At 39.9% G+C, this 20,583-nt stretch overlaps 1 protein-coding gene and 1 long non-coding RNA gene across 2 annotated transcripts in view; one reads left to right on the plus strand and one right to left on the minus strand.

Annotated features, from left to right (window-relative positions):
- The window catches only part of si:dkey-27h10.2 (uncharacterized), a 32,213-nt gene extending 14,895 nt beyond the window's left edge, over window positions 1–17,318 (plus strand). The window contains exon 11 of the mRNA XM_067441374.1: window positions 16,525–17,318. The gene's annotated coding sequence lies outside the window, so the exon portion shown is untranslated. The remainder of the gene's footprint in view (window positions 1–16,524) is intronic.
- The window catches only part of LOC137073160 (uncharacterized), a 135,458-nt gene that overhangs the window by 82,610 nt on the left and 32,265 nt on the right, over window positions 1–20,583 (minus strand). The window lies entirely within an intron of this gene.

Consider the following 20,583-nt stretch of genomic DNA (forward strand, 5'->3'; position numbering starts at 1 on the left):
ATGGGCTACAACAGCAGATGACCCCACCGGGTACCACTCGTCTCCACTACAAATAGGAAAAAGAGGCTACAATTTGCACGAGCTCACAAAAATTGGACAGTTGAAGACTGGAAAAATGTTGCCTGGTCTGATGATTCTCGATTCCTGTTGAGACATTCAGATGGTAGAGTGCCTTGTTACCACTGTGCAGGCTGGTGGTGGTGGTGTAATGGTGTGGGGGATGTTTGCTTGGCACACTTCGGTCCCTTAGTGCCATTTTGCTTTTGTTAAGTGCCACGGCCTACCTCAGCATTGTTTCTGACATGTCCATCCCTTTATGACCACCATGTACCCATCCTCTGATGGCTACTTCCAGCAGGATACTGCACCATGTCACAAAGCTCGAATAATTTAAAATTGGTTTATTGAACATGACAATGAGTTCACTGAACTAAAATGGCCCCCACAGTCACCAGATCTCAACCCAATAGTGCATCTTTGGGATGGGGTGGAACGGGAGCTTTGTGCCCTGGAAGTGCATCCCACATATCTCAATCAACTGCAAGATGCTATCCTATCAATATGGGCCAACATTTCTAAAGAATGCTTTCTGCACCTTGTTGAATCAATGCCACAAAGAATTCAGGCAGTTCTGAAGGCGAAAGAGGGTCAAACACAGTATTAGTATGGTGTTCCTAATAATCCTTTAGGTGAGTGTATATATATATATATACAGTGGCGGCGCCAGGGGGGGGGGGGGGGGGGGGGGCTAGGTGGTGCTGCAGCTCCCCCTATATTAGTCATAGCACCTGCCCAGCACCCCCAAGAAATGTCTGTAATTTTTTATATTCATATTTTAAAGTCATGTTTGAATATTCTCTCATGTTTTTAAAATAGGAATTAAGTGAAGTTAATAAACGTAATTTCGGGAGGAGTACGCCCATCTAATCTTTCAATTAATACCAAGGTATAAAACCAGCAGCTTACCTCTTCCCCTTTTTGGTTCCTGAAGCATTTGGCCTGCCCAACTCTGCTTGACTGGCTGCGCTGCTCATTTCACCTGTTGATCTCCAGACCGCCGGTCTCTCCGCTCCACATAACACCTCGCTCAAGAAAACCTCTCTCTTCTTCCATCTAGAATCATAACGGGGCTCGGTCGATCCTCATCGCGATGCATCGAGGCCTTCATCATCATCAACATCATCCTCTTCAGCAGTAACGTTAAGCCTCGTACCTCCTGCTGAGGAGTCCGTCGACGCGCTCAGGCGTTATCCAGCGCGGGTTTTCCATTTCACCCAGAGGAATTCAAAAGCGCAACTTCACGATCTGCTCATGTGTTTTCACCAAAACTCTCTCTCACGCCGCATTCAGCGTTCTCGCAGCAACACGCAAACATCAACACAAACAACTGCACGATCTATACGGTCCGTTTCAGTGTCAGCCGGCAGCCGCAGCTGCCTACGCTTTCACGTCCGCCCCTTAATTCGGCCGGCACTATCGCGGCCGCAGACATTAGTTCCGCGTCTGCTCGCAATAGTTCCACGGCCTCTTCGACTGTTACCTTTCACCCTCCCACAGGTAAGTATAGCTTCTTCTGTTCTTCTTTCCACGCTTCCTATATTTCTGTGCTTTCTGGCTTTTATTCTCTGTTAAATCAAGAAAAGCTATATAATAAATTTCTCCTCTGCTATTGGAGCAGGCCCAAAGCGTGAGGCTGCCTCCGCAAACGGTCCTGCCCCCCCTCCCTTAATTTCTTCTCTGCTATAGGTGCAGACCCAAAGCGTGAGGCTGCCTCCGCAAACGGTCCTGCCCCCCCCCTTTAATTTCTTCTCTGCTATAGGTGCAGACCCAAGCGTGAGGCTGCCTCCGCAAACGGTCCTGCCCCCCCCCCCTTAATTTCTCCTCTGCTATAGGTGCAGACCCAAAGCGTGAGGCTGCCTCCGCAAACGGTCCTGCCCTCCCCCCCTTAATTTCTTCTCTGCTATAGGTGCAGACCCAAAGCGTGAGGCTGCCTCCGCAAACGGTCCTGCCCTCCCCCCCCCCTTTAATTTCCTCTCTGCTATAGGTGCAGACCCAAAGCGTGAGGCTGCCTCCGCAAACGGTTCTGCCCCCCCCCCCCCTAATTTCTCCAACCTTATTCCATCCAGCTTCTGCTTCCTCTACAGTTTATTGCCTCCTTCTCAGCTGCATTGCTCTTACAGTTCCTACTACATCATTGCTATGGATCCATCACCTGTCCCCACCAAGCCTCCGCGCCTCAATCACCCCAGGTGGTTGGTCCCAGTATAGCTCATAAGCCCCGCCCCTCCGTGGTTTCTAATGGATACGAGTTGAACTAAACAATCAAATTACACTTTATATTTTCCAAGATGTTTTCTGTCTTTTAAGGCAGTTTTATCACTATGATTTTATTTCAAGTATTTGTTTTAAATAAGTTTAGCTTAGTTGTTTGACGCTATAAAAGTTGTCACTGAGGAACCAGCAGACTTTTTCAGGAGAAGAGTGTTTTAAGAGAGTTTTTATCTTAATTTCTATATTTCCCAGATTTTGGCATAAATATTAAGAGCATTAGCCCGAAGGTGGACACCGTTCCAACCCCAGCATTGCAATCCTACTGGACAACTTGGAGAGCTTTTTCAAACAATTCCTACAACCAACTTGTTTTCCCAAATTCTCCCTCTTTTTCAAATTTTGATGTCATACGAGATGTCCACCCAATCTAGTACCATCAAAGTCTATCTCGGCTGCTTTAAATTTCTAATCTACAACCATCCATCCGACCATCTATGATCTCTAAGTTTAAACAAGAACACCATCCGTTTCCTCATCAAAAGCAATAAACGGATCAATTTAAAAAACTGCCTTTTCATTCCTATCTTCAATCTCCCGACACCCATCCAGCAATATCAATATCTTTCCTTCTCCCTTGCCACAGGGAGGTGCTGATCTCCTCACTTCTCGACCCGCTGTTTTCTGATGAGAACAACCTGCCTGTCACCAGGCAGTGAAGTTCATTTAAAAGCTTCAGCAGATCCCCACCAACTCTGGTAATTAGGCTTACTTATATTCACCTCACTTCTTCCGCAATGGAGCAGACACCACCGCAGGCCAAAAAGACTGCCACACCATCAATTAAACTATTGGGTTGGTGGTCCTCAGAGGCCTTTCGATTTTACTTTGTTCGGACCTCAGCCTCATCAAACAAGCCATCTTCGCTTGACGCTGCAGTGCTCTGCCAATTTGATACTGCTGCTGCAGTATTTGGATTTACTAGATATCACCATTGTAGTCCTTCACTTAATGCCACAGTCCCTCGCTTGATGCTCCAGGGCTTCGCTTGCCACTACAGTGCTCCTCCAGTTTAATGCTGCCACTGCAGTGCCCTTATTATTTAATGCTGCCACTGCAGTGATCCGTCTTTTGACGCTGCCGCTGCAGTGCTCCTCCTATTTGATGCTGCCGCTGCATTGCTCCTCCAGTTTAATGCTGCTGCTGCAGTGCTCCTCCTATTTGATACTGCCACTGCAGTTCTCCTCCTATTTGATGCTGCCTCTGCAGTGCTCCTCCTATTTTGATGCTACAGTGCTCCTCCACCTTAATGCTGCCACTGCAGTGCCCTTACTATTTAATCCTGCCACTGCAGTGCTCCTACTATTTAATGCTGCCACTGCAGTGATCTGTCATTTTGCCGCTGCTGCAGTGCTCCTCCTATTTGATGCCGCCGCTGCGTTGCTCCTCCAGTTTGATGCTGCCGCTGCAGTGCTCCTCCTATTTCGATGCTACAGTGCTCCGCCACTTTGACACTGCCGCTGCAGTGCTCCTCTTATTTGATGCTGCCGCTATAGTGCTCTTCCAGTTTAATGCTGCCACTTGCAGGGCTCCCCCTTTTAATGCTGCTGCAGTGCTCCTCCAGTTTAATACTGCCACTGCAGTTCTCCTCCTATTTGATTCTGCCACTTCAGTTCTCCTCCTATTTTATGCTGCCGCTGCAGTGTTCCTCCTATTTTGATGCTAAAGTGCTCCTCCATTTTGATACTGCCGCTGCAGTGCTCCGCCATTTTTACACTGCCAATGCAGTTCTCCTCTTATATTGATGCTGCAGTTTTCCTGCTATTTGTTTCTGCCACTGCAGTTCTCCTCCTATTTGATGCTGCCATTGCAGTGTTCCTCCTATTTTGATGCTACAGTGCTCCTCCTTTTTGACACTGTCGCTGCAGTGCTCCTTCTATTTGATGCTGCCGCTACAGTGCTCCTCCAGTTTCATGCTGCCACTCCAGGGCTCCTCCTTTTTAATGCTGCTGCTGCAATGTTCCGCAATTTGACGCTGCTGCAGTGCTCCACCAATTTGATGCTGCAGTTCTCCTCCAGTTTAATGCTGCCACTGCAGTGCACCTCCTATTTAATACTGCCACTGCAGTGTTCCTCCTATTTAATGCTGCCTCTGCTGTGCTACTCCTATTTGATGCTGCCACTGCAGTGCTCCTCCTTTTTCGATACTGCAGTGAGCCGCAATTCGATACCGCCGCTGCGATGCTCCTCCAATTGAATGCTGCCGCTGCACTGTTCCTCCATTTTTGATGCTGCCCCTCCAGTGCTCCACAATTTGATCCTGCCACTGCAGTGCTCCACCATTTGATGCAGCCGCTGCAGTGCTTCGCAGTTCGATGCCGCAGTGCTCCGCAATTTGATTCTGCCACTGCAGTGCTGCGCCAATTTTATGCTGCAGTGCTTCTCCTATTTGATGCTGCTACTGCAGTACTTCGCTAATTTGTGACTTCCGCTGCAATCCTCTGTTTGATACTGCCGCTGCAGTGCCCAGTGCTCCACAATTTAATATTGCCACTGTAGTGCTCTTCCAATTTGATGCAGCCGCTGTAGTGCTTCTCAATTTGATACTGCCACTGCAGTGCTTCGTTATTTGTGACTGCCATTGCCATGCTTTGCTTGATACTGCCGCTGCAGTGCCCCGCTAATTTGAGACCGCTGCTACAGTGCCCTGCCAATTTGAGACTGCCGCAGCAGTGCCATGCCATTTTGAGACTGCCGCTGCAGTGCCCCGCCAATTTGAGACTGCCGCTGCAGTGCCCCGCCAATTCGAGACTGCCGCTGCAGTGCCCCGCCAATTCGAGACTGCCGCTGCAGTGCCCCGCCAATTCGAGACTGCCGCTGCAGTGCCCTGCCATCTTGAGACTGCCGCTGCAGTGCCCTGCCATCTTGAGACTGCCGCTGCAGTGTTTTGCTCAATGCTGCTGCATTGCCCCGCCATTTTGAGACTGCCGCTGCAGTGCCCCGCCATCTTGAGACTGCCGCTGCAGTGCCCTGCCATCTTGAGACTGCTGCTGCAGTGTTTTGCTCAATGCTGCTGCATTGCCCCGACCTTTTGAGACTGCCGCTGCAGTGCCTCACCATTTTGAGACTGCCGCCCCAGTGCCCCGCCAATTTAAGAAATGCTGCAGTTCCCCGCCAGTTTGAGAATGCTGCTGCAGTGCTTTGCTTGAAGCTGCTGCAGTGCCCCACTAATTTGAGAATGCTGGAGGCTGCTGCAGTTCCCCGCCAGTTTGAGAATGCTGCTGCAGTGCTTTGCTTGAAGCTGCTGCAGTGCCCCGCCAGTTTGAGAATACTGCTGCAGTGCTTTGCTCGATGCTGCTGCAGTGCGCCGCCATTTTGAGAATGCTGCTGCAGTGCTTTGCTTGAAGCTGCTGCAGTGCCCCACCAATTCGAGAATGTTGGAGGCAGCTGCAGTGCCCCGCCAGTTTGAGAATGCTGTCACAGTGCTTTGCTCGATGCTGCTGCAGTGCCCCGCCATTTTGAGACTGCCGCTGCAGTGCCCTGCCAATTTGGGAAAGCTGCTGCAGTGCCCCACCATTTGAGACTACTGCTGCAGTGCCCCGCCAATTTGAGAATGTTGCTGCAGCGCTTTGCTTGATGCTGCTGCAGTGCCCTGTCAATTAGAGAATGTTGCTGCAGCGCTTTGCTTGATGCTGCTGCAATGCCCCGTCATTTCGAGAATGTTGCTGCAGTGCTTTGCTTGATGCTGCTGCAGCGCCTCGCCAATTCGAGAATGTTGCTGCAGTGCTCTGCTTGATGCTGCTGCAACCCCTCACCTATTTCATAAACTGCCACAGCAGTTACCTACCTCAGTACTGCTACAGTGCCATCTTCCATTCAGTCTATTTAACAATTTTGGGGGGTCTTCTGGAATAATTATGCAGACTCCTCCCGTAATCATGAGCTGTTCAAATTTCCATGATTCTTGCTTGCTGTCTATTTCTGCATTATGTTTTTGGGGGGCAATCGGAGCTCGGGTAGAATATCCTCTCCGAGCCCCTCTATAGCAGACAGCAAGCCAAATCTGTTTACCACTTTCACTAAGATTATATGGGCACACAAACTCGTGAAGTGAAGTTAATAAACGTAATTTCGGGAGGAGTACGCCCATCTAATCTTTCAATTAATACCAAGGTATAAAACCAGCAGCTTACCTCTTCCCCTTTTTGGTTCCTGAAGCATCCCTCCTCCTCCCCTGCTCCTCCTTTTGTACACCACATTGGTGGTGGTTGAGGAGAGATCCCTGACATGAGTGTAAAGCGCTTTGGGTGTACAGTAGTACATATGAAAGCGCTATATAAATGACTCATTCATTCATTCATTATTTTATTCATTCAATTTGCCTGTTATAGGGGGGCAATCGGAGCTCGGGTAGAATATCCTCTCCGAGCCCCTCTATAGCAGACAGCAAGCCAAATCTGTTTACCACTTTCACTAAGATTATATGGGCACACAAACTCGTGAAATAATAATTTAAAATTATATATTAGTCTTAAATACATGATGAGGCCCAAACAGGTGATCATCTTTGGCCAATGGGCTCGGCGCCCGCGAACCTCTGAGCTTGTTTTTGATAGCGAGTTTTAGCAAAGTAAAATATAACGTTACACCAAATTGGATCGTTTTTTGCTCCCTAAACGTCCACGTTCTGAGTCATATCCTGAAACGAGAAACGAGACTGTGAAGGTGCAGACACAACACTCGAGAACAAGAAAATTCCTGGGATGAACTTAAAGACAGAGAATCGGCGGCGGCGGTTTTCACTGAGGATGCTAACGTTACAGTCAGTCAGTGTTGCCAACTCTCACGAGATAAATAATCAACTGCAGCTTCAAACACAAGCCCAATATTACTATATTATTATCAATATAATTTATGATCAACAATTTATCAATAAATGAGCCTGCTATTAAATTGAAACCTTTCAGAGTTTGAAAAGCAAAAACAGATGTGATATTACAAAATTATTCAAATTGCAATAAAGGCTGTGAACAGAAGAGGTTTGGAGATGGAAAAAGTGATGTGAAGGCTAATTATGGTAACCCATAGTCGGAGTTAGTGCACACATTAGCAGTGGTGAACATGCACACATTTTATTTTATTGTTTTATCATAGCCTGTAATAATAAATACATTGAGATTCTTCGGAATTAAAAAGTACATTATAAAAAAAAATCTATTATTATCATTTTTTTTTTAAATCGGTAAATTAGGTGCCTCTCCTCCGTTTCCTCCGTCTCTGTACATGTCTTCTGGTTGTATTGTTTGTAAAACAAAAAATGTATTCGTCTATTTACGTCTACGAACTATCATTACGTGCATTTATAATGTCCCAGTCTATGGTCACATCACATGCTGCACGTTGAACGCGATTTTTCTTCAATGAGGAGCGAGGCGGGATGTATGAGGATGAATTGCAGTATCGTTGCATTGAATGGCCATTAGCTGTGAGAAGACCGTGTCAGCAATGTACTGGGCAAAACAGCAACTATTAAGAAACAAAGTTGCTTGTCATATTTTCCTAACAAGCAAACACATTTTAAAAAATAAGCCCAAAAAAACGCAACCCACGACTCAAGATTTTTAACGCGACTTGCCCAAAAAGACGTCACGTAACACGCGGACTTGGCAACTATGGTTACGGTTTGAGCTGCAGGTGATATTAGCAACCATCCTCAAGAGAGCCCAGAATTATATTATATTTAATATTAATTATATTTAATATTAATTATATATATATATATATATATATATATATATATATATATATATATATATATATATAAGGCGGGTGTGTACGTATTAATTTAAACCAGGGTGGTCCAATGCGACTCCATAATGCCATAATGATGCCGCAAAATTCAAAGCACCTTCTCTTAAGTGTTAAGCATCCCCATAGCACCTGCAACAGAAAATCTCTGGAGCCGCCACTATATATATATATATATATTTTTAGGGATGTCAATAGATTTATTTTTTTTAATCGTGATTAATTGCACCTGTGTTGTATTATGAAATTAACCGCCATTTATCGCCATTTATCTTATCAAACATATTAATTTAGTCATAATTTGCTATGACCAAAGTAAACAGTACACAAAACTGTATTTTCTGCAAGGTTCAAGGATCATTGAACCAGGAAACCAAATAACCAAATATAAGGAGTCCATATAATTCTATTATATAATTTTTTTTTTACACCTAAGCACCCATGAAAAAAACAAACATTACTAAGAACCTTTACAGAATTCATCACAGTGTATATTATGTGTAGAGAGCAACAACAACGAGATTGTTTTCATTTTAGACATTTTATGTAAAGTGGATATTTAAAGGAAGTGTATGTAAGATTGTGGCCAAAACTGGTACTGCAATCCCTTACAAATGGCTGTAGAGCGGTGTATCCCTCTCCCCATCTCCCCCTATCCCTGACTCGAGGTTGCTAGATTGGCCAGATTCCCAGATATAATGCATGATGGGATACGCTGAGCCTCGAATACCACTCCAAAGTGTGGGTTTAGTGAGCATTAAGGGTGCTGCACTTGGGCATTTTTTAAGACATGGGACAGTCTTGCGCACTTACTTCTTTTATCGTGCTATCAAGTGGCCTGGATCAAGTGTAGGTATTTGGACAGGGCAATTAATATACAAAGCCAAAATCCAATATGGTAAGCAGCCATCAACAACATCAAACCCTATTGGTGCTTATGGCATGATGTCAAGTCAAATGACACATAATAACCAATGAGGTGTGATGTTACTTTTCAAAGACCATCTCTTGTGTTCTTCAGAAATGTTTTTAACTTCTATGATTTTGAAAACAACAGAATTTTCATCTTCGGGTCAATGATTATTTAAAGGTGTGCAAAACTGTTTTGCTGTAGACACTGATGCATGTAAGGCAATGGCAGGTGAAATAACCATTAAAGGGTTGAACATTCAAGGCGATTAAGCAATAATACTTGAGAAGATAAGACTGGAGAATTTGTGTTAAGATTGTTGGGAGTGTGTGTTCATATATTTAGTTACTTTATCCCTTCTCATATTTCTAAAGCTTCTCCAATTTGCCCTCCGTGAGAAGTCATGAAAGCATTTTTTTTATGTTGAAACCACACCCATGTAGGTTTATCCCACCGCACTGACCCAGCAATCCTACATTCAATTCACATAGGGTACATCCATCAATATCCCTGATGATCTTCTTGTAAAGCCTCACACCTTCCTTGATTGCAGCTATTTTTGTGGAAAGGGATAAAAGAAATGTAATAGGCCATTCGAGTCAGGCCAATGATTTCTATCCTTCCACAGTTGGGAGGCAGAAAACTTAAAACTGACCATGTAACCTTTTTTTATTTTATTTTTTAAAATCAAGTATAATAAATTCCTGACATTATTTTTTCACATAATAATTTATTTAATGCTATGTCAAAAGCTAGCACAAATTGTAAACTTTAAAAAAGCTGAATGTTACTGTATGCTTTCTGCATTGTTGTCATACAGTGACTGTCAGACTCAAAAGTTCAACTATATTTTGTCCTTCTCCAGCTGTCCATTCGCTTGAGCTTTTTTTATCCATCCTGTGCTACTAATCATACATTTAATGATACCGCTTTCAGAGAGGATAAATTTGCTTGAGTGACTTTACAAGCAGTGAAGTAATTTAAGGGGGGTGATAATTATTTCATGGCAAACATACATGGATATCTCAAACTTCCTGTGAGCTTCTTGGAACTTTTGTCCATTACTTTGTGGGTATTTTTTTCATTCTTGGAGTTTGTTTGATTTATTTATATAGTGGAAGTTTTTGTTGATTTACTGTACATATAGTTCTGTGACCACCTAAAACTAGCAGGCAAGCAACTTATACTGCTATTTGTTTTTATTTTATTGTATTCCTAGTGTGTATTTACAAAGCAAAGCCAATTTTCTTTATTTGAGTGTGTGTTCGCATTTGTGAAGACGCTGTTTGGTTTACAAGGTTTACAAGGTAGAAAAAAAATTCTAACACAAACAAGGATGAATTTCTTTAATGCAGTATACGCAATTAAACACCAACCAGCTGTTCTGAACAACCACCACAAGTTTGACCACCCTTATGTCTGGTCATGTTTGTCAAGACAAACAAAAGTCCCCAGAAGGGACATTTCACTGCATATGAGTTCCATATGTGGAATCCCAATATCCCTAAAGTAAAAGGATGTGATCAGTGTGATTGTTGTTCCACATATTCATGTGTTTAAGAATCAAAAAACAATTGAAAATGTAACTAAGCATGTTTACATGCATACCTTTATGCTCTTATTAGGGCTGACCACGAATAGTCGCAGATTTGATGCATCGATATGCGGAGTCGGATTTGACCACCGATCTCACAGTCGAAACTTTGCGGGTGTTATGATCGCGTCCATTGTGCGACCCCTTTAAGGGTGCTGAGCTTCGCACCGGACGCGCCGAGTCGCGCCTTTAAAATTCGAACACGTTTTCAATGAGTGCACACACACCGGCGGCGCCATTTGGCGGCTGTCTGCTGCGACTCAGAGCGCCATATCAAGGTTTTATATTAAATTGATATTATTTTTACCTCAAATCGTCAATGTACATACTGATTTCACCCTGTGCTACCTGAAATGCAGCGCTGTGCTTCGGGTCCGGTGTGCGACCCCCTTTAGGCACATTCGGCTTAAGAACATGCATGTAAACACACTCAAAGTGTTCTTTACCTCTCTAGGCAGGTATTCTTTTTAGGTTTATTTATCAAAATGTTCTTTTATACATTTGTGTGATGTTCTGTATTTCGATCGCGGCTGTAAAATGAAATGAGAAAACGTTTTACGAATGTTTACCCACCACATTACCTTTTATTTAAACCTAAATAAGAAAGCTATTGTCAGTTCGTCTGTTAGTTGACAGGCAGTTTTGATCGCTTTATTAAAAGTTGTTGCTGTGTGCTGTGTGTAAAGGGAAATAAAAACAGTTTTACCCTCCTGCTGACTAGTGTCTTGCCCCTCCCAACCCATTCACACAGACACATAGATGATTTGACTATCATCTATGTGTCTGTGTGAATGGGTTGGGAGGGGACTAATCATAGAAAGATTCAACAATTCTGATTCGAATGTGTAAATCCTTAGTCAGGGACACCCCTAGCTCTTAAAAAAAATAACCTGGGCCCAGTTGTTCAAAAAGCTTAATCTGGATTCTTTTTTTATATATCTAGATTAAGAAATTCCATGTTTAGCTATCCAGAATCAGGTAATCCATTTTACTTTTGTAATGGTTTTTCAAAGCAAAATAGGATTTGATGTCCATGATCCAGATACACACTTTTTCAGATGACCAAATCTGGACTACCAGGGCTCCAAAATGGGTTACATTTCACAATGTAGGGCGCAAATTATGTAAAGAACAACAAAAGGGACATGATGGAAAATATGAAATGGGAGAAATGCTTTTGCGTTGTCTTGCAAAAGTTTACATTCCTTAAAGAAACTCTGTTAATTTGCATTCACTGCATTTTGAAAGTAAATGCAATGATTCTTTGGGGGATGCAAAACATTTGAAATAGAATACAAAAGCAATCAAATTTATTTTTTAATTAACCATTTAGTTTAGATCAAGGGTGTCCAAACCTATTCCTAGAGGGATGCTGCCCAGTAGAGTTTTGCTCCAAACCACAACACACCTGTCTGGAAGATAGTACAGAGATTGTATTATTAATGGGAGATGAGAGGGACTGACCATCGGAAAAAGCATAACAGCTAACTAACTTGGATCACGTGAGGCACCTCAGCCTATTGGCAGTGACGTCAGTGGCCAGCTTTCAGAATTCAGAGATTTATGACAGTCAGTTACAGTTTATGTTACACACAGTTTCTTGTGGATAAGCATCTTTGTCTTATGTTAATTTATTTGACTTTGTCTAATAATGTTGTATATCTGGTGTTGTATCACTAGTAAATATACAGTAGGACTGCAATGTTTGTGGAATTTGCTTTCCCAAGCAGAAAAAAAAGAGCGTAAATTGCTCTACTAGAGCAGATTACTTGCCACTACAGTGCGCATAAAACCACACATTTAAGATTAGATTTGAATCTGTTCATTAAAAAAAACAAAGGCTTTATTGGGCATACATAGCAGTAATACTAGTCACTAACACTAACTGTAATTTAATTGTTTGAATCTTGGAAGCCATAAAGAACACATTTATTTATTCTAGGGCTGCACGATTTGGTGAAAATATATAATTGCGATTATTCTGGCTAAAATTGCGATTGCGATTTAAAATGTGATTATTGTTATTATTATTTTTTTACAAATGAAAAGTGTGTGTATATAACATTTTGTGTTTATATATTAATGTGACTAATGATAATTATTATGATTATTATTACTGCTAAAAATATTTTTAAAAATAAGAAATATTACCATTACAATAACATTTTCATAATTAATAATCGACTTTAGTCAGTCGACTTTAATGCCATGACATTTTAAGCTTGATGTCGACTAGTTGCTGACCATGGCCAATATGGCCTATAGAGGGCGTAACAGGGTAAGAAATCTTTAAAGTCTATTTTTACGCTCTGTTTACAACAGTTAAAATGACAAATAAATACATACTCTGAGAGTGCTCCACATGATATGTTTGATTATTAGGGTTGGGTATAGCGGATAAGTACTAGGCCTGTCCCGATAGTCAATAAATCAATTAATTGCACAATAAAAAAAATGAGCTCAATAATTTTTCTGGCCGCGATAATTTCCATTTGGATGCTTGTTTGTTTTCCTCGTCTCTCTCGCTGACTGTGTGCGTGCCTCGTCCATTTGGGGAGGTGTTTACTCAACGCACGCTAAGTTACAACATTTTACGTGCACACCGCCAAGTGAAATGGGATCTTGCGCACTCCGCGCTGACGTAATTTTTGCCATGTGCACCCTCGCAATCGATCGCATTGAGTATAAACAAGGCTTAACGCTACACTGAAGATGGCCGTTTGATAAATGCAAGTTAATTCTTCAGTTAAATCTTTGTGTGCTAAAAAGACACAGTTTCTGTTTCTGTAGATAGCAATACACAATCTCATTTTTAGCCAAATAAATGAAAAGCATGTCATCAATGTCTGTTTGTGCATGATTACATGATATAACATTTTTTTTAATACTGTATCCAAAATTGTGGATAATTAAGTTATATATCGCACTGAAGTAAATTTCTGGAGTGTTAACGATTAAAAGAAAAAAACAACAACAACAAGAAGAACTGTACAGAACCAAAAAAACCATGACCCTGAAACCGTTATACGAACCAAACCATGGGTTTTGTGAATCGAGGACATGAAGGCATCTTGAGCTGCTCTGAGAGTCACTTCATAAGCATTTTACCATTTAATTTGAGAAAAACTACCATCATGTCAAAAACACCGAGAAACTCAAAGGTATTCACAGCAACCCGTCAAAATAAAAGTTAGGTTTAACTTGACAAATATATTACTGTTGTACAGTAGAATTTAGAAACGTCTCAGTGTAATAATAACACTATAATTATACATTATCAAAACTTTATTTTTTAAGTGATAAATCAAAATTTTTCTTCCATGATTTAATTTTAACAGTATAAAGTTCAGTTGTGCAGCACTTTCTTTGACAAAAAAAGTTGAATTAAGTTAAACAAATGCATTTATGTTTTATAACTTCATTTGATTACCAGAGAACACACAACACATCATCAACATATCACACATTGCACAATCATTCGAATATACTCCAGGGTTTCTACTGATACAAAGCCATATGCTAATCGCTGAAGTAACCCTTTAAAAATAAAAAAAAAATAAAAATAATATGGTTGTTTTTATGAATTCAATTCTAAATTGGACTAAAATGCATGTTTGAGTTGTTTTAACAGAAGCAGCAACTTGTACCGACAGAGCTAAAAATATGTCAGTGCCATTGTTTCGTCACAAGATGTTCATCAGTACTTTTCATTTTTCTAAGGTACATCTACAAAAGCTACTTAAATGCTGCAATTGAACTAAGGCCCAATCCTGGCTTCATCTAAAGTAAATTAATAAAACCGGGCTTTAAAGTTAAGATCTTCCTCTGGTTTTCTGCCAAAATAAAAGTTTTCTGGATGACATTTGAAAATGAAGAAATTAGCGTAATATTTGTATAATAATAATAAATTATACTTTCAAAATATTGTGGAAGCCTGATGAAAGTAATAGTTCACCCCAAAAAAAGAAAATTCTAGTTTGAATAGTTGAATCTAAAGTTGAATCTAAAGATGATTTACTTTTAAACCTAAAACTAAACTTTTTTTAGTGAAGTACAGGGAAGTACAGCTGACCATCCACAAACACAGTTTCAAGCATATGTTTGACTGATGGGGCTCTGAAAAGACAGAATTCAAAGGCAGGGCATCCAAAAGCGCATTTTCTCTATTCCAGTTTACTATTCCCAGTGAGTGTCCCAGAGCAGCGGCTTCATAGACCTGGCTGTGATCTGGGCACTGCTGAAAGACAGATACCTTCACCTGCTCGTATCTGCCCTGGGCATCTTAGACACATTCCTCAGAGCGGGATTGACAGGACACCCCTCCACTGAGACTCTTTTAACTGCTAGTAGAAGGAAAGAGTTCACAAGGCAGCTTTGGGATGATGCAGAAAGGTTTGCTGGAAGCACAATCTTATGTCCTGTTAGAACAATTATTGCCATTTATCTGTCAGTATCATTTAAAAATAGTATGTAAGCCATTTCTGACTCAAGAAAAAAAAAAAGGTCTTTGTGAATGGTAAAAAAAAAAAAAGATGCAATGTCAGATACAAAGTCGCAATTACAATAAGGTTGCAAATGAGAAACAGTGTCAAATACAAGACAAGTCGAAATTGTGAGATATAAAATCGCATTGTACAGAAAGTGAGACAGACGAGAAATGTTAAATTTTTATGTTGCAACATTCATTTGTGACAGGAGAAGAAGCTTTTGATTGATGCTGCTATCGGTTCATCGTGTTGGCCTGTCAAAAGAGATTCTCTTTGCAGATAAAACTGAATTATGAATCTGAATGTAAAAGGTTAAAGTATATTTAAAAAACACATCCCTCTTCAGGACGTGTCCTTTTTGGATTTTGGGCCACTCCAAATCATAATTTCCACACATGGTCTCAGACAAGAAGCTGTAAGAAAGGCACCTGAAGTGTCACCTCAGCCTCAGGTCTGGATGCAGATATGAGAACCAAATTATTTACTTTTAGAGTAACACTCTTTTAAAAGGATTCCAAAAGTTAAAACCCAAGAAAATTTGGCTTTGTGACCGTAAAATTATACAGGTGTATTGTATCCAATACATAAATTGTAAGAAAATACAACTGCTTTACACTCTACATGTTGCTTTTAAAGTTTAGTTGGGTATATTAGGTTTAAATCCAGGTTGAAAAGGGCAATAGGATGGAAATTTAAACTGGCTCTACAAACCTGCCCTAACAGCTCTGATATAATTAGAGGTTCCACTTAGTTTAAAAGATTGAAGCTCTTAGATTAGTCCCCTGGTTTCATCTTAATAGATCCTTAAAGGAATGTCCAGTCTTCCAGCTACTTGCTTTCCTTTCTCTAATTAAGGGGGGTTGGGAGATTGTTATCTCAGGCTCAGTTTACTATGCCAGCTCACCCTAACGAGCCTATTCGAATGTGTATGTTCCACTTGTGCCTTTGTGAAAGCCTGTAGAAAAAGTATTTGTGTCAAATTAGATAACAAGCTCCTTTTCTATTGATAATTGAGTGGTTATTCATCAATTGCAATACAGATATCATCGTACACCAGTCTGTGAGCAAGCCTAAAGATTAAAAAAGCATGAATATTATGAGTTTTAAATTGTAAGCATGCCCATAAATGCCATAATCTCTCTGCAATTCTGTATTTAAATGCATTAGCAGCATATAACACACTTTTTTGCTAAATAAAATATTTAGGTAAACAATACATTTTAGGTGCATTTCTTCCATCAAACAGAGTTTGTAATGTGAGGTAAATGGTCACGTTCAAAGCTAAATACATGTAATATGTTATGAGCTGGCTTTACAACTCATGGGAAAAAAGCAAAGTTGCTTAGATCATTTTAGATCCTTTTCTTTTATCAGTAATTGTTGTTTCTTTGTTTTGGCCAAATACAATGAATGATTTACATCTACAAATGTAATAAATGTTTTACTCTGTTTTACAGACATCTGAACCTGGCTGATGGATTTTTGAACCAGTAAATAAAATCTGCATTGCAACCTGGAGAAAAAAATATTAATTAATTTGCAAACTATCATATGTTAATATGAAGGAATATTCTGTATTGATTTTACACATATTTTAAATTATGCATTGTGTTGTGTTTTTGGGTTAACTTAATGGATAATGTCCTGGCAGAAAATGACTAGTACCTTTTCCATTTTTCTACGTATTCTTTTCTTACAGTTTATTACCTTTACCCAAGTACCATAATATCATCTATCATAGGTTTGACTTCAATATTTAACCATTTTATATTTAATTTATGAAAATCTAAAAATCTAATCTAAAGGATAAGCTTGCCGAATTTCAACCAGCTTTTCATCGTTGCAATGCCAATAGTTTATGTAAATTAACAATGTGTACATCAAAAGTCTGCATTAGAGTGCTAAAATGATAGCAGTTCCTATGTTTCATGTTATTGATGCCTATAACTGTAAATTGTAAAACTTTATTTTATTCTAACTATATATATGCTGCATATGCTAATAAATGTTAATAACTTGTATTAACTTGTAATAATTAATGTACCTTTTTTGGATTTTTTCTCTTTTCTAAAATCTACAGCACATTATGTTTAGGGTAAGAGTTTATGTAGATGTTTATGTTAATGTAGAGTTTAATACATTTTTCTAAAACTGTGTTTTCTTAAACTGCTACAGTCTATTGTTGGGTGCAAAATGGGTTTATAATCAATTGTGTCTCCTTTCTAATATCATGTCAAATAATACAATAAAGAATTATCTCAATTATAAATGTCATTTATCAAGACTGAATGTTACTGTATTTTTACTTTATCAAATTACTGTATCAAAATAATTTTTTAATAATAGCAAATTTGTTTTATTGCATCTGTTGCAAACTTCCAGGTGCACACCGAAAAACCTCAACTGTGTGCTAAAAGACAGGAATTAGTTGTCACCACAGAAAATCAAACACCTGGACATCAGAAGTTACTGAACTGACATGTTTATAACAACAAAAGGAAAAAGGAATGTGAGGAATTATAAGAATCAAGATGATGTAAAGTATATATATAGTGAGGGCTGCCTTTTGGGTACAATGGCATCTTAAGCTGGGCATACAAGATCCGTATTTTGCTGTCGACCAAGCTCGCAGAAGGGAGAAATCGCGAGGAAATCATTGATGCTAAAAACTTCAACAGCACATAGGCTACAACATTGAAAGCTCCAGGCTCTGTTTAGCGTAAAAACTAATGCGATTGCTGCCGGCTTTCCGTGTACCAACTGCTTTGATGCAATTATCAAGTTAACTGACTCACAACGTGCAACCTCCTGAGTGTCCGAACTCGCACAGTGTATGCCCGGCTTTAGACCTCCAGAGTATTTGCAATCATTATTCATCAAAATCATGAAAAGAAGAAAAAAAAAAAAACGGGAAACTGAGAATGCTATTAAATTTACAAGAAGTATATTGGGTTGTGCTCTGACATTATATAATTCCAATATTAAATAAATGTAAATCATTAGCAATCATTAAAAATGACTCTTATAAAATAATCTTGTATATCCCTAAAAGAAAAGACAAAAAAGGCATGAGCCAACAGAGACTTTTAAGCCCACAGCACACCTAAGTAATACTGTATAGTTCCTGTGGTCAGCTGATGGGTAGAGGGGAGTGTGGTCGTGAAAGAGGGAGGAGATGGAGAAGAGGTATAGCAGGAATGCTGACGTGACCGCAGTGCAAGAGGACCGGTGCCACCGGCCAGGCCAGGCAGAACGCCACCCCTCTCCCAGCTCACACTGCTTGATCCAGAGGGGTAAATTATCCTAGGATCCTCTATTTATACAGTGTGTATATTTACAGCAGTGGATGATTGGGATACTGCAATGTGCGAAAGCAATGCAAAAACGTTGCCGTCCTTTCTGGGAAAGAGTCTGAAGCAGAGATCGCTTTGGCTGATGTTGGCAAAGCTGAATAACATAACTGCCATGACTTTGAGGGCTTGATCCACTGAACCTGCCCTGAACAAAACCAGTCAAAGTTTGGGTAAAATTCATCAGAAAGTTTACTTTTGATTTCATTACAGTCCTACACTACAACCCCATTTTATTACAATCCTACCTTTTCATGTAAAGTTATATTATAATAATAGTGTAAAACGCATAACATCCTGACATTCCTTTAGGAACCCAATAATAAAACATGTCCTAAAGGTAAAGGTCGCTGACTTTGCTTTAAAGTGACAGAATTTATATACAAGTGCTGATTGACTAGCATGTGGCTGTCAGCATACATACTGACAATATTTTCAGTTTATTGGGGGACATGTAGAGGCACCCTTCATACGCCAAACCATGACTGTATTGACATAGTAGCATGTTGTCTGTTAGCATGCTTGACTTGTACTATGGCTGAAGAGGTGAAGGGTTGAGTGCTGGTAGCGGCGTTCATCTGTAATCTATGTATCCTCAGACAGTGATGTATGACAACAACTGCTGCATAGAGGTGGATGTAGCCATAGGGTTAAAATGTCAGATTTAAAGCTAGCATTTTCAACTGATATAACCTTATTGGACCGTGGAACGGTACTGTCAATAATAATTAATATGATCATGAGATCATTGACACTCAAGTGTTTAGTTAGTCTAGTGACTATATGTATACGCTCCACATTTTCTACGTGTAGCTCTGTGTTTTTGAGATCAGAAAAACTGTATATATTTTATTTAATCTGACAAAGTTTAACTTTATAGTCCTGTGCTGACTGGTTTCCACTAATCACTCAGTACTACACTAAGTGTCCACTTTAGGTGCTTGACTGTGCGTCGGTTACAAGTGCACCAAAAGTTATTTTAGCAAAGCAACAGAATAGAAACAGACTCATCAAGCACCCGTGGCATGTTGGCTATTCGGCCAATGCTAACAGGGGTTTTTCACAAGGGTTGCTAAGAGTGGTGTAGTGTTGTCCTAAACATGTATTTAAATAAACAGAGTGCCCTTTATTTTGGTTCATGTTATTAAAGGAATCAAACAATTCATTAGTGGAATGGTAGTTATACAATTTGCATTGTTAAATTCAGCATATATTTACTCTTCATTAAGATTTATGACCTTTATGTTCTCCCAGGGATTTCTGGTTCACAATGTGCTGAAAGACTGGATCACAGTAACCCATAAATTCAAGCTTTTGTGGTAATTTAGATAACTTTCTGTCCATATGAACCTAGTGAGGGTTGCTGGGTCAGAATCTAAATGCTAATTTTGCAAACAATAATATATAAGCAAACCAGATGTTTTTTTTTTTTCATATTTCATTTATATTAAATTATGTGTGATTAAAAAATGTTAAATGTTTATTGGTGTCTCATGAAACCAATGCATTAAGTCTAATGAATTGAACCTTATTATAAAGTGTTAACCAGGAAAAACTTTACCTTGGGACATAATTAAACATCTAAACACATGTATATGTTCAGTAATAGGATGCTTTAAGTAAATTACTCGTTGAGTTAACATTAATGAGAACATTAATCAAACAAAAAAAGTTTATTAGTTTTAGGAAATGTCAGATATCAGAGAAAATGATGACCAAAACAAAAATAATATTGGTCATTTAATCGGATATGTGAGGTGGTATCCATTCCCATATATCCGTTTGAAACACTGCTCCATAAATGGAAAGAGGGTATTTATATCTAGATGCGACCACAAGGTTTCCATACACAGTATGTATTCTCAAGTATCTACCCTGATTCTCACTTCAGCTAGGTCATGCTAAGCTAAAGTCACAACATTAAAACATTAACAAAAAGTAGTATTTAAAAGCTCTTCTTTTTTTATAAGTATAAATAAATACGGCTTATTTACTGTATAAAGTATATGAATAAATAAGGCATCATCAAAGAATGAAAGCTATTTATCCTCTCTCTTCGCAATTGATGCTGGATGCTTGTATTGGCGCGCTAGATCATGTGTCACATTAAGAGATAAACTCTATGTACTCCTGACAGCCATGGGGGATTTCCGTCATCATCCGGTG

This window comes from Pseudorasbora parva, chromosome 4 (genome assembly GCF_024679245.1).
Source record: "Pseudorasbora parva isolate DD20220531a chromosome 4, ASM2467924v1, whole genome shotgun sequence".
In the NCBI taxonomy this organism is placed as follows: Eukaryota; Metazoa; Chordata; class Actinopteri; order Cypriniformes; family Gobionidae; genus Pseudorasbora; species Pseudorasbora parva.